Raw genomic sequence first — 10,225 nt, 5'->3', positions numbered from 1 at the left:
ATTCAGTGGACAGGACATCACCTTGAGGATCCCCAGTAATATTAACTTCCCACATTATAGGCTGTCAGAACCGGTTTAGCAAGAGTTGCATGAATGGGAAGGATGATGTGTATTTGAGTGTGTGTGCAATGAACTTGTGTGGATTCGTGTGTGCTGGACAGCTAAAGGGTGGACTGTAGTAAACCATCTTGGGGTGGCCCCACAGCCATGCTTTCTCCATTGGGAACTTGTGAGTAAGGAGGAGGGTATGCAAAGGACGTTCTGCCTGGCCATAGGTGATTCACCACGGTCCACAGGATCAATATAATTCTTCCTTCCAGGGGCCTGGAACTTTGAAACAAGAGATATTATCTCTGGCTGTGTGATTTGAATGACTCATGACAATCTAGAGACAAGGTCCTTGACCTGCAACCAAGGCCTCCCCCAATTCCTGTTTTTCCTGAGACACCAGGAGCTCCTCTTCTTGAATTCTTTGAGGTGCCTCGTGTTTGTTCCCACTTCCCATTTTCTTCGCCTAAGCCAGAGCTTGCCTTTGAAATGACCATAGATAATACTGAATCACCCGGGGAGGTGCTGAACCGCTGCAACAAAGGGAAGTCTGTCCTGGACGCAGGGTTTCGCTTTCAGCCAGATGTCCACCTGCGGCCTCAACGCCTGCGGAACAAAAGTCAATCGCCCTGATTTCTCCAGACGACGACTGGGCCCAGGAAACATTTCAGAGACTTTTCTGTTATTCCCCTTTTGACCTCTCATGACTTTCTGCTGGACCTCTGAGACCTGACTGGCTGCATCATCATGACCTCTAGATCCACTCATACCCATGACCCTCTGGGCAGCTGTGGCTGTCAGCTTAGTCCCCACGTGGAACGCCGATTCTCTCATCTGCCTCCCGCAGCGGCCCGCGATCCTTCAGGGCAGGCCGGCACCCACCCACTCCTCAGACTCAACCCAGCACACCAGGATAGCTGTGCCCCTGCTCAAAAGCAGCTTTCAGGAAGGCGTGTTGAGCGACTTGCAGCGTGAATGAATGGGCGTGTGTGAAGGAGAACAGGAGGGGCGATTTTCTTCATTTACCAGAAAATCAAAATTGATCAGACTCCCCTTTGGCTGTCAGGCACGACGCTGGGCGTTGAGGAGGGTGGGAGTAAGGGTAGAAGGGAGGACATAGATGAAGATGTGTCCCAACTCTTGAAGATGCTGCTAGGTCCCTTGAAGGAGGTGGAACCCATCTCTCTCCTTTCCTCCCCCCAAACGAACCAGTTCTCCGGTGATCCTACTTGCTATTTTTCCTCTCCCACGCTAAACCCTGTCACGCGGGGCCTGAAGGAGGGGGAACCCAAGCAGCCCCCGTGCCCCTGTGCAGTGCCCGCGGTCCAACCCCTCTCGTCTGCCCACGGAGCCCCCATGGAGGCCTCAGCCCCGCGCCCACCGCCCCCACGCGCGGGGAGCCGGGCTCCCGCAAAGGCTCCGCCAGCTCCGGCCTGCGGGCCGCTCCCCTCCCTGGCGCTAGGGGGCGCTGCCACCCCACGACCGTCGCCATGGTCACCGCTGGCGGCGGAGTGGGGTTTACGTAAAGGACGCAGCGTCCCCCGGGGGGCGGAGGCGGCCTTCGCGCCGGCGCCGGCGCCCTGCGGAAGCAGCGTTAGTGAATAGGGGCCTTGGGGAGCCCAGGATGGAGGTGGCGGTCGCAGCGGCCGCGGCGGGCCGAGCCCTGCGGCGGGCGGGAGGTAAGGGGGCCCGGGCCAAGCTCCGGGCGCGGGCGCGGTGCGAGCGGCGTGGCGGGCTGGGCAATGTCCACTGCGCGTGGCGGCCGGTTCGACGGGTCCGCGGGCGGAGGTGCGGCTGCCACGCGCGCCTGTGGCAGGTGTGAGGTCCGCGGAGCCCTGGGCCACCGGCGTGGGGATGGTGACACGCGTGGCACGGGCGTGGGCAACGTGGATCCAGCACGGGCAGCGTGATTTTTCCCGGCGAGGGTATCAGAAGACTCACCCCCGCTTTGGTGTGGCGGTGGCCGCCCAGGTGTGAGGAGGGTGCACCCTCTGTACAGGAGGGTGATGCACGCAGCTGGTGCGGGGTGGGTGGCCAGCTGGTGCTGGGCCATGGTGGTGCGGTGGGCATGGGTATGAGGAAGTGCTGCCATTGCTTGGATATTGGGATGGTTCTGGCCTTGGGCTTGACATGGTTTGGAAGGATGATCCTGGGGGCTTGAAGAATCAGTGTCCTGGGCATGGACTAGTGGCTCTGGCCCAGCTGTGAGAAAAGGCCTTGGCTTAGTGCAGTGCCCTGGAATGACTAGCACTGTGAGGGGAGACTTGGTGACCCTCAGACCCTGGTAAATAGGAGGGTAAATACCCACCTTTACAGGGAGATCAGGAGGCGCAATGCCTCTGTTATGGGGCTCAGCTTTAATGCCTGTTGGGTATGCTGGCCTGGGGGCAGAAGGCTGGAAGAAGGTTGGTGTTCTTTATAATGGACAAGAAAGAGAGACACCATGGGATTCGTCTACCATGAGATTCTTGATTGCTGCCCCAGGTAGAGCTCTGCCTGGTTATGAACCTGTATCTGGCTCATGATAACTTCCCACTTTGGAGAAGATGGGGGAATAGGCGGTTCTCACTGGTGGTCCTTGTTTCTGACTGTGAGAATCAGCAGTGTGCAGAGAAGTGGCTCATGTCTGTAGGTCAGGGGCCATGCGGCTCACCATCTATCTGTCATCCCTGGGCCCTTTCTTTTCATTGAGTTGATGGGGCTGCTACTGGGTTTCTGGGAGTTGTCTCCTTGTGGTCCAGAGGACCTTTTGAGGACAGTGTGGAAGATGAGTCCGTGGCTACTGGGAGTGTTTCAGGATGACATCTGTCCTCACCAGTCTTCTGAGAAGCTTTGGGGTGAAAGTGTGCTCTCTCTCTCTCCCTCCCTCCGTCCTTCCTTCCCTCCTCTCCCTCCCTCCCCTCCTCTCAGTGCTACAAGCTACTTCACAGAGTTTGCAGACCCCTGGAGAAGTCTTGGGATGTTGGAGAAGACTTCAGGATGTTATGGGTTTCTTGGGGGAAGGCATGGAGGTAGAAGCAAAGAGCTGAGCTTCTCGTGGGGAGGGTGTTTCTTTGCCAGCATGGGTGATTGGAGAAGCCTGCCTCATCTGCGGGAACTGAGCTGAGTTCCCTAAAGCTGGAGTAGCATTCATTGTATTTAGAGCCGGATGACTCAAATTCCAGTCTTGGCTGTGTGACCTTGAGCAGGTGTTGTTACCTATAAGAGCCACTTTACACGGTGGTCCCGTGGACCCAGAGAATGAAAGGAGATGTTGCACATGGAGGCTTCTATAAGCAGTGAGAGGCTATACAAGGGTCAGGGAGTCTCATCAGGTAAAGAGACCAGGGCAAGAGACAAGGGTGGTCAGAAATGGAGGCATGGCACGTGATTGTGAAGGAAGAGAACCAAAGGCCAAGAGCTTGTCATAGAGAATTAGAGGCCAGAGTATACATGCTCCTGGTGGGGGGGTGTGGGGTCTGTTGACACAGTGAGTCAGCTGCTGAGCTGGAGCCAGGCCCCAGGTCTCCTGAGGACGGTTCTGGACATGGCCGTGACAGTTTTGGAGTTCTGCAGGAGTGGCCCAAACGGGAGGAAGCCCTTTGCTTGGGCTGCAGACACACCTCATTATCTGGGAAGGTCTGGGAGGTGCTGTAGCTGACAGATCTAGGGTACCTGTGTGGGAGGGAGACTCAGAAAGTGTATTTTCTCTTGAGAATTTCCCTTGTTTCTGAGAATGGGAGTGTTATGTCAGCATTCTGGAGGCCATGGCCTAAAGAAAGTGAACTGGGTCAGGGTGTCTACTAAGTGGGCTCAGGGCAGGTGGTCCTGTGGGGGAGGTTGAGACTGTATGGCAGGGGGATGGGATATGGTGAATGATACCCTAGACACATGGAGGAGGAAAAGAGCCCATGAGCATCCTTAAGGGGTACTCCAAGGCTGGATAAATATGGTGAGAAGTCCTAAGACATCTGTCCTGATATGAGTCCACTTCTGGCTGAACACCCCTTCCAGATGGGAAAGGCGAGGGAAGCTGTAAATTGCTTTGTTTTTTTACCTTTTTCTCTAGCATCCCTGAGAGTGTCTGCCATGGCCAACAATTCATTGCAAAAGCTTGATCCCTGAGACACAAAAGTTTTTTTTGCCTCATGTCCAGGCTGCAGTGTTGAACCATAAATAAAAGGTGTGGTGAGCTGACTTTTCCATGCTGGGGGATTCACCCTGCCTCAGTAGCTGCCACTTAGACATAGCCTGGTGCGGTGAGTGTTTTCTTGGCAGTTCCCAGGTTGGCATGAGGGGCGTCCAGGCCATCTGCATGCTCCCTGCAGTGCCTTTCTACCTCCCAGGAGGAAGTGCTTGGCACTTCACCTCCTGCCTGGAAAGCGCTCTGTAGAACAGATCCATTAAGGAGGAAGCCTTCGGCCTCTCTGCTGTGAATATTCAATCCTTAGGTCCCCTCAGCTCACCCTCCACACCTCCGCTCGCCCGTGTGTTCTGATCTGTGGCTCAGCCTTATGGTTTGGGGCTCCAGGGCCCTTTCCAACCACCCCTTACCATCTGCTTGGGATCCTTGGACTCTGCACAGTGGAACTGGGCAGCAGGTGGGGTAGATCAGAAGATGCTGAGAGGAGGAGCTGGCCTCTGTTCCCCCAAAGCAGAGCTGTGCTGTCCATGCCGTCCCCAGGGTTTGAGAATAGTAGGGAGCTTGGCCAGGTCACCAGCTTGGTCATTGTGCAGACAAGCTGATTTTTGACCGATTCAGCAGAGGCAGGGGTCTAGTAACAGAAGTAGACATTGAGGGCAAGCCGCCCTTTGGAGCTGAGGTTTTCAACTCTGGTCTTCAGTCTTACTCCCATTTTCTTTGTTCGTGTTTCTCTAAAAGTTGCTTTACTCAGCTCCTGGCATGCTTTCCTTCCCTGGCTGCTCCGTAAGTCACAATGACCAGCTGCTCTGCTTGAGGGGTGCCAGGGAAACCGGCATTACTGACCAGAGGTTATCGACCAGAGGAAGGATTCCCAGGTGAGCCTGCGGCAGCTAATGGTGTGGCCTGTTTCTGCAAGCCACTCTGCCCCTGGTCTTCTCCCTCTTTCCAGTATAGAGCGGGGAACGTCTGCGTTCATCACCTGTTGGGCCAGCACTCCATCTGAGTTCAATTTCTCACCAGAATATCTTAACATTACACTCCAGCAGACCGGGCAACTAGCGCTTGGGGAAGTATCAATGAGTGTGTGGTCAGGGGAAGATAAATCTTTCAGAACCGCGGAGTCCAGGACATCTGAGGATGTGGTTACCAGCGGGCAGGGCTGAAAAATGTTTATCTTGATTCTCTTTTTCCTTACTGATACCTCTTTGAACCGGGTTGAATGGGGACATGTCTGCGTGTGCATGGCTTTCCAAGACAGGGAGCTGACTTTTGGTGGGGACCGCTTTGCTGCTCAGGAGCCCAGGAGAGGGGATGTGCTGGGGACCAGTGTAGCTAAGGGTGAAGGTGTGGTTTTCATGAGGTGGTTAGCAGGTTGTGGTTGAGGAAAGCAGGGCAGGGCTGTTTCCACCACAGGGCTGCTCAGAGAGTACACATGTGTGGAGCCACGTGTGCCTGCAAGTGTGTCTGTGGGAAGTGAGGGCTGAGGGGGTGTGAGCGGCTGGTGGCGTGGGAATTTGTGGGCTCTGGTGTCTGGCTGGCCTGGTGTCAGTGGGTGTGTGGAGTGGAGCTTTGCAGCAGGAAGGAGCAGTGGAAGCCGACGGGGAAAGCCTTCTAGATGGGGCAGGATCGGGGTCGGGGGGTGGTCTTCATGCTTCCTGTGACGGTGTTTGCTGAGGAGCCCTTCTGTTTTCTCAATATTCTTTAGAAAGAGCCTCGCTCTCAAAGTCCTATATTCACGTGACCTGGGAATTTCGGGGGGGGGGGGGTGATTCATGCCTGCCTCCCACCTCTTCCTCCAGTACCTAGAAGTCCAATGGGGACAGTCCAGATAGTATCATAGCCTGAGGATACTGTGACTCTAGACGCTGAGGACGGCTAGATCTAGATTTCGGTACTGGTACTTTTCCACACCTCAGTTTCCTTATCTGTAAGGTAGGGCCAGCGAACCTCTCACTGAGCAGAGCTGTAAGAATTTCACCCTCTAATGCCCGTGGAGCAGAGAGCAAGACAGGAGCCATGGAGCTTTCACACAGTCAGGATTTCTGCTCTCTAGTCACAATCTATTCCACCAAAAAGTGTGACATCCTGATCTGAATAGATTAGAACCAGGGAGGGATTGCAAGTTCCAATACTTGATAAGGAGATGGCAGGGCCATCATGCCCTGGAGGAGCTCTTAGTAACATCACCTCTAGAGATGCCTCTGTTGGGTACAGTGCTAGTTTCTTCTTAAGAACCGGCTGTGGGTTGGGGTCAAAGAGGGTCATGAAGACAAGTTGGGCACACTAGAGAGGAAGGTGTAGATTCTGCCCTCAAGGGGTTTGAATTTCCAGAAGTGGTGCTTCAAGAGGTTAAATGAGGGGAAGTAATTGGAATGCTGTGATTAAAAGGGATTTGAATGGCCTTGGCTCTTAACCCAGGCCCTTAGGACCAGTGGGAGGATAGACCACAATCGTGGATGTGGCTGGGAAGGCCAGCATGGGTCACAAGCCAGAAGCAACTAAGAGCAATGAAAGCCGTGATTGGAAAGGAAGGGAAGAGCTAGGTCCCCAGGACCACAAAGGTAGACCCAGGAAGCCTTTCTCCACCTCCACTGAACTGCACTCTATCTAGACAGCCCTAAGAATGTACGTGGCTCCCTTTGCCTACCCTTGCTTCCTCAGGAGTGAGGAACTAGTGATGTAACATTTGCTGAGCAGAGATACCAGCACCAGGCTCTGTTCCTGAGTTCATTTCGTCCTCAGCACCCCAGGGGCAGGGGGCATCTATGTAAAACATAGACATGTCACCTGAAAGTAAGGAAATAAATAAAGGAAAAGCAAAGCACAGCTCTGGGCTAGAGAGGGATGGGGGCGGGCGGGAGAGCCTGCACAGGGCCTGGAGTCTCTTTCCCTTGTGACTTTGAGATGGTGGGTCCCAGCAGGGTGGCACCAGGCCAGAGTGTATTCTAGAGGCTTTCAAGGATCCCCATAAGGTTGTTGACACTGTCCTCAAGGTTGTCCTTGTCTCTGAGGCCCACGGAGGGCTTCTGCTATTCCTAGTACTTACTTCTAGGCATTTTTTTAAAAATAATTTTCTCACCAAATTACCCCTTGAAATTTCGCCTGCCTGAGTTCAGCCCAGGAGGTTACTATTCTGGGAAGTTTCATCAAAATCCTTCCAGCGTTGGAGAGTTCTCCAAGCTGGGGGCTGGGTGGGAGAACAGGGCTTCTCTGTACTTGTGTTTGGGGGCGCTGTTTGCGAGAAGCATCCCCTCACCTGGAGGTCTTCCTGGCCAAGGCGCTGCTATGTCTCTCTGGGGCCTGGGGAAGGTGGCCTTGGCTGTGGAAGCTGAGATAGGAGTCCCGTGCTAATTCATCCCCAGTAGGCTCTTGTCACGGTCTCTCATGGAGCCATTTAATTAATTTATGATTGATGTTCCTGGACTCACTTGTGGTTAATTCATTATTGATGTTCCTTCATTATGTACCATACACTCTGCACCTCCCCCTCGTGGCTGCCCTGACGGACAGGCCATGTAAGGGGTGGGCTCCATGGACTGTAATTTTATCCCTCTGGGGACAGGGCCCTCCACTTGACTTTTTCCAATCCTGGTATATTTGAGGTCTTAGAGGATACCAGTGTGTGTGGAGTGTGGGGGCTTTGCTGTGTCACAAAGTAACAGTAAGGAGTTGAGTGTGGGGGTATACAGCTGAGATCTCAGCATTTCAGGAGGCAGAGGCAGGAGGATCACTGCAAGGTTGAGATGAGCCTGGTCTACATGGCAAGATTTAGGGTCGCTGGGGTTATGTAGATAGACTCTACCTCAAAGCAACAACATCAGTAATAATAACAACAATAACTTTCATCTTGTGAATGCCAACTTGAGAAATAGAGTATCACGTTTATTACTTGAATGGTCTCCCTTTCACTCCTCCATCCCTGTAAGCTCCATCTTACTAAAGGCTTGAAGAGGTCGAGTCGCCTGCTCAGGGATACACAGGCAGCCAGGTCAGGAACCAGGGTTTGACAGGTTGAGTTCATTGTCATGTCCTGGCCCAGCCCTGCCTCTCTCCCAGGCTCCACACAAGCCTCTTCCTACAGGAAGCCTTTCTCCACGCTCCACTGAACTGCACTCTATCAAGACAGCCCTGAGAATGTATATGGCTCCCTTTGCCTACCCTTGCTTCCTCAGGAGTGAGGAACTAGTGATGTAACATTTGCTGAACAGAGATGCCAGCACCAGGCTAAGCATCCTCTGTTCCTCAGTTCATTTCGTCCTCAGCACCCCAGGGGCAGGTGGCATGAACCCTTTTTATAGATGATGTTTAGAAACTCGCTAAACATCATTCAGCTGCTGGACTTGAGGGTGTTTACGTCTCCTTGGAACTCCTCCACCCTATCACCTGTGTCAGGCCCCTCCTTTGCTGTGAGGACCAGGACTGCCGATTTCCATCGAGTGGGTACTTTCAGAGAACGACGTGTACTGGGTTGGGCCTGCATTCTGTTCCTCTCTGCCGGGCATCTATGCATAAGTTACTTGTCGGTTCTGAGCTTCGGTTTCCCTGTTTTCAGGCCAGCAGTCAGGATATTCATCCTGGATGCCCTATGTTTAAAGGTGATGCTGGGTGGGAAGGGACCTTGGGAAGACAATGTGCTAAACAAAGGTTAGGGTTGCCTGTGAGGTCCTTGGCATGCAGACCAATAGTGCTGAAGACTGCACACACAGACTCAGGCTGGAGCATGTATACCCACCTTCCAAGCCACCCAGACAGGCTTTGAGAGAATCCTGTGGCTTGCCAGCTGCCAGGAACTTCAGAACCTTGTGGTTCCAGGAAAGGGGCAGGGAGTCCTGAGAGAGTCATTAGTCCTGGCTTAGGTTTACTGGTTGCCTGAGAAGTACCCGGGCCCCTGGTTATATGAAGTGTAGAGGGCTCTCCAGGATTCTGGGCTCTATTTCCCCTCAGTTCCCATGTGCATCCTAACTAGGTCAATTCAGGCTGGGTTTAGTAAGGGAGAGAGAGAGTTTGCCAAGCAGCTACCTAGATCTCTTCCACCCCACCCCCTAAAACAGCAGAAGTCTGGGAAAGAGGTGAGCCTTGCATCCCGGAAGCAGGACACCGCCAGACTCTCCGTGGCAGGGTTCCCAGGGCGTCAGCTAGGAATCCCCTGCTTTCTCATCAGCTCTCGCCAGTGCCCATCAGCTCAGCGCCTGGCAGGGGCTCCCTCAGGAAGGCCACAGGGCTCTTTGTGGGTCTGCAGGGATCCTCCCAGGGCCCCAGAACAGAGGACAGCGCAGAGGACTGACTTGTGGGTGGGGGCAAGGCAGGCCTGGCGCGGCTTGTTGGAAATCTGCGGCCAGGCTGCCGTTAGGTGACGATTCATTTCACTTCCCAAGTTTCCGCCTTCGGCATGCTGGGATTACATCAGGCTCCCCTGGCACGCCCTGTAGCCTACTCCCACTTCTCACAGCTCTTCCACTGTCCTGGGACAGCGGCCCTGCTGCAGTTTCTCTGCAGGCTACAGAATGGCTGAGCAGCCTTAGGCTGGTAGCTGAGGGGACAGTTCCAGCCTTTGCAGCCTCGGCTGCAGGGGCCTGGAACCCGCAGTGCCCTGTCTGCTTCTTCCTCTTCAGAGACTGCCTGTCACCAAGAGCGTGCCACCCCTGAGTACCTCTGCCTGCTTCTCGTTTATCCTCTCTGCTTTTAAACGGCACAGGGCTCTGTGTAACGACAGGGCTTCACTGTAGTGTAGTGCTACTTGGGCAGGACGTGTGACCTTTTGGTTTCCTCTCCCAAATAGGGGTAGGGGACTCTGCTGGAATGTGGCACATAGGTATCAAATGACACCCATATAGGAATTCCTCCCCAGAGCCCGGAGTGACAGGTGCCCAATGCTGGTTAAGCGTCGCCTTCCGTAACTTCCATGACTATTTCTCTCTATTGTTCTAGTAGCCAAAGGCCAGTGCCGAGACCCTCTTTTTTCCCAGTGCTGTGCCTCCTCTGAAGCTAGATGACCCAAACCCTTCCTCAGTGCAAGCCACACCTCTTGGGCATCCCTCCCTGCCAGCATCTGGA

At 54.1% G+C, this 10,225-nt stretch overlaps 1 protein-coding gene across 1 annotated transcript in view; it reads left to right on the top strand.

Moving 5' to 3' along the window:
- Positions 1–1,594: 1,594 nt before the first annotated feature.
- Dagla (diacylglycerol lipase alpha) overlaps positions 1,595–10,225 on the top strand; it is a 58,030-nt gene continuing 49,399 nt past the window's right edge. Inside the window, exon 1 of the mRNA XM_028884279.2 lies at positions 1,595–1,727. The gene's annotated coding sequence lies outside the window, so the exon portion shown is untranslated. The remainder of the gene's footprint in view (positions 1,728–10,225) is intronic.

This window comes from Peromyscus leucopus, chromosome 1, assembly GCF_004664715.2.
Source record: "Peromyscus leucopus breed LL Stock chromosome 1, UCI_PerLeu_2.1, whole genome shotgun sequence".
NCBI lineage: Eukaryota > Metazoa > Chordata > Mammalia > Rodentia > Cricetidae > Peromyscus > Peromyscus leucopus.
Note: the sequence above shows the minus strand (reverse complement) of the source record. Positions and strands in the feature narration are given on the sequence as shown.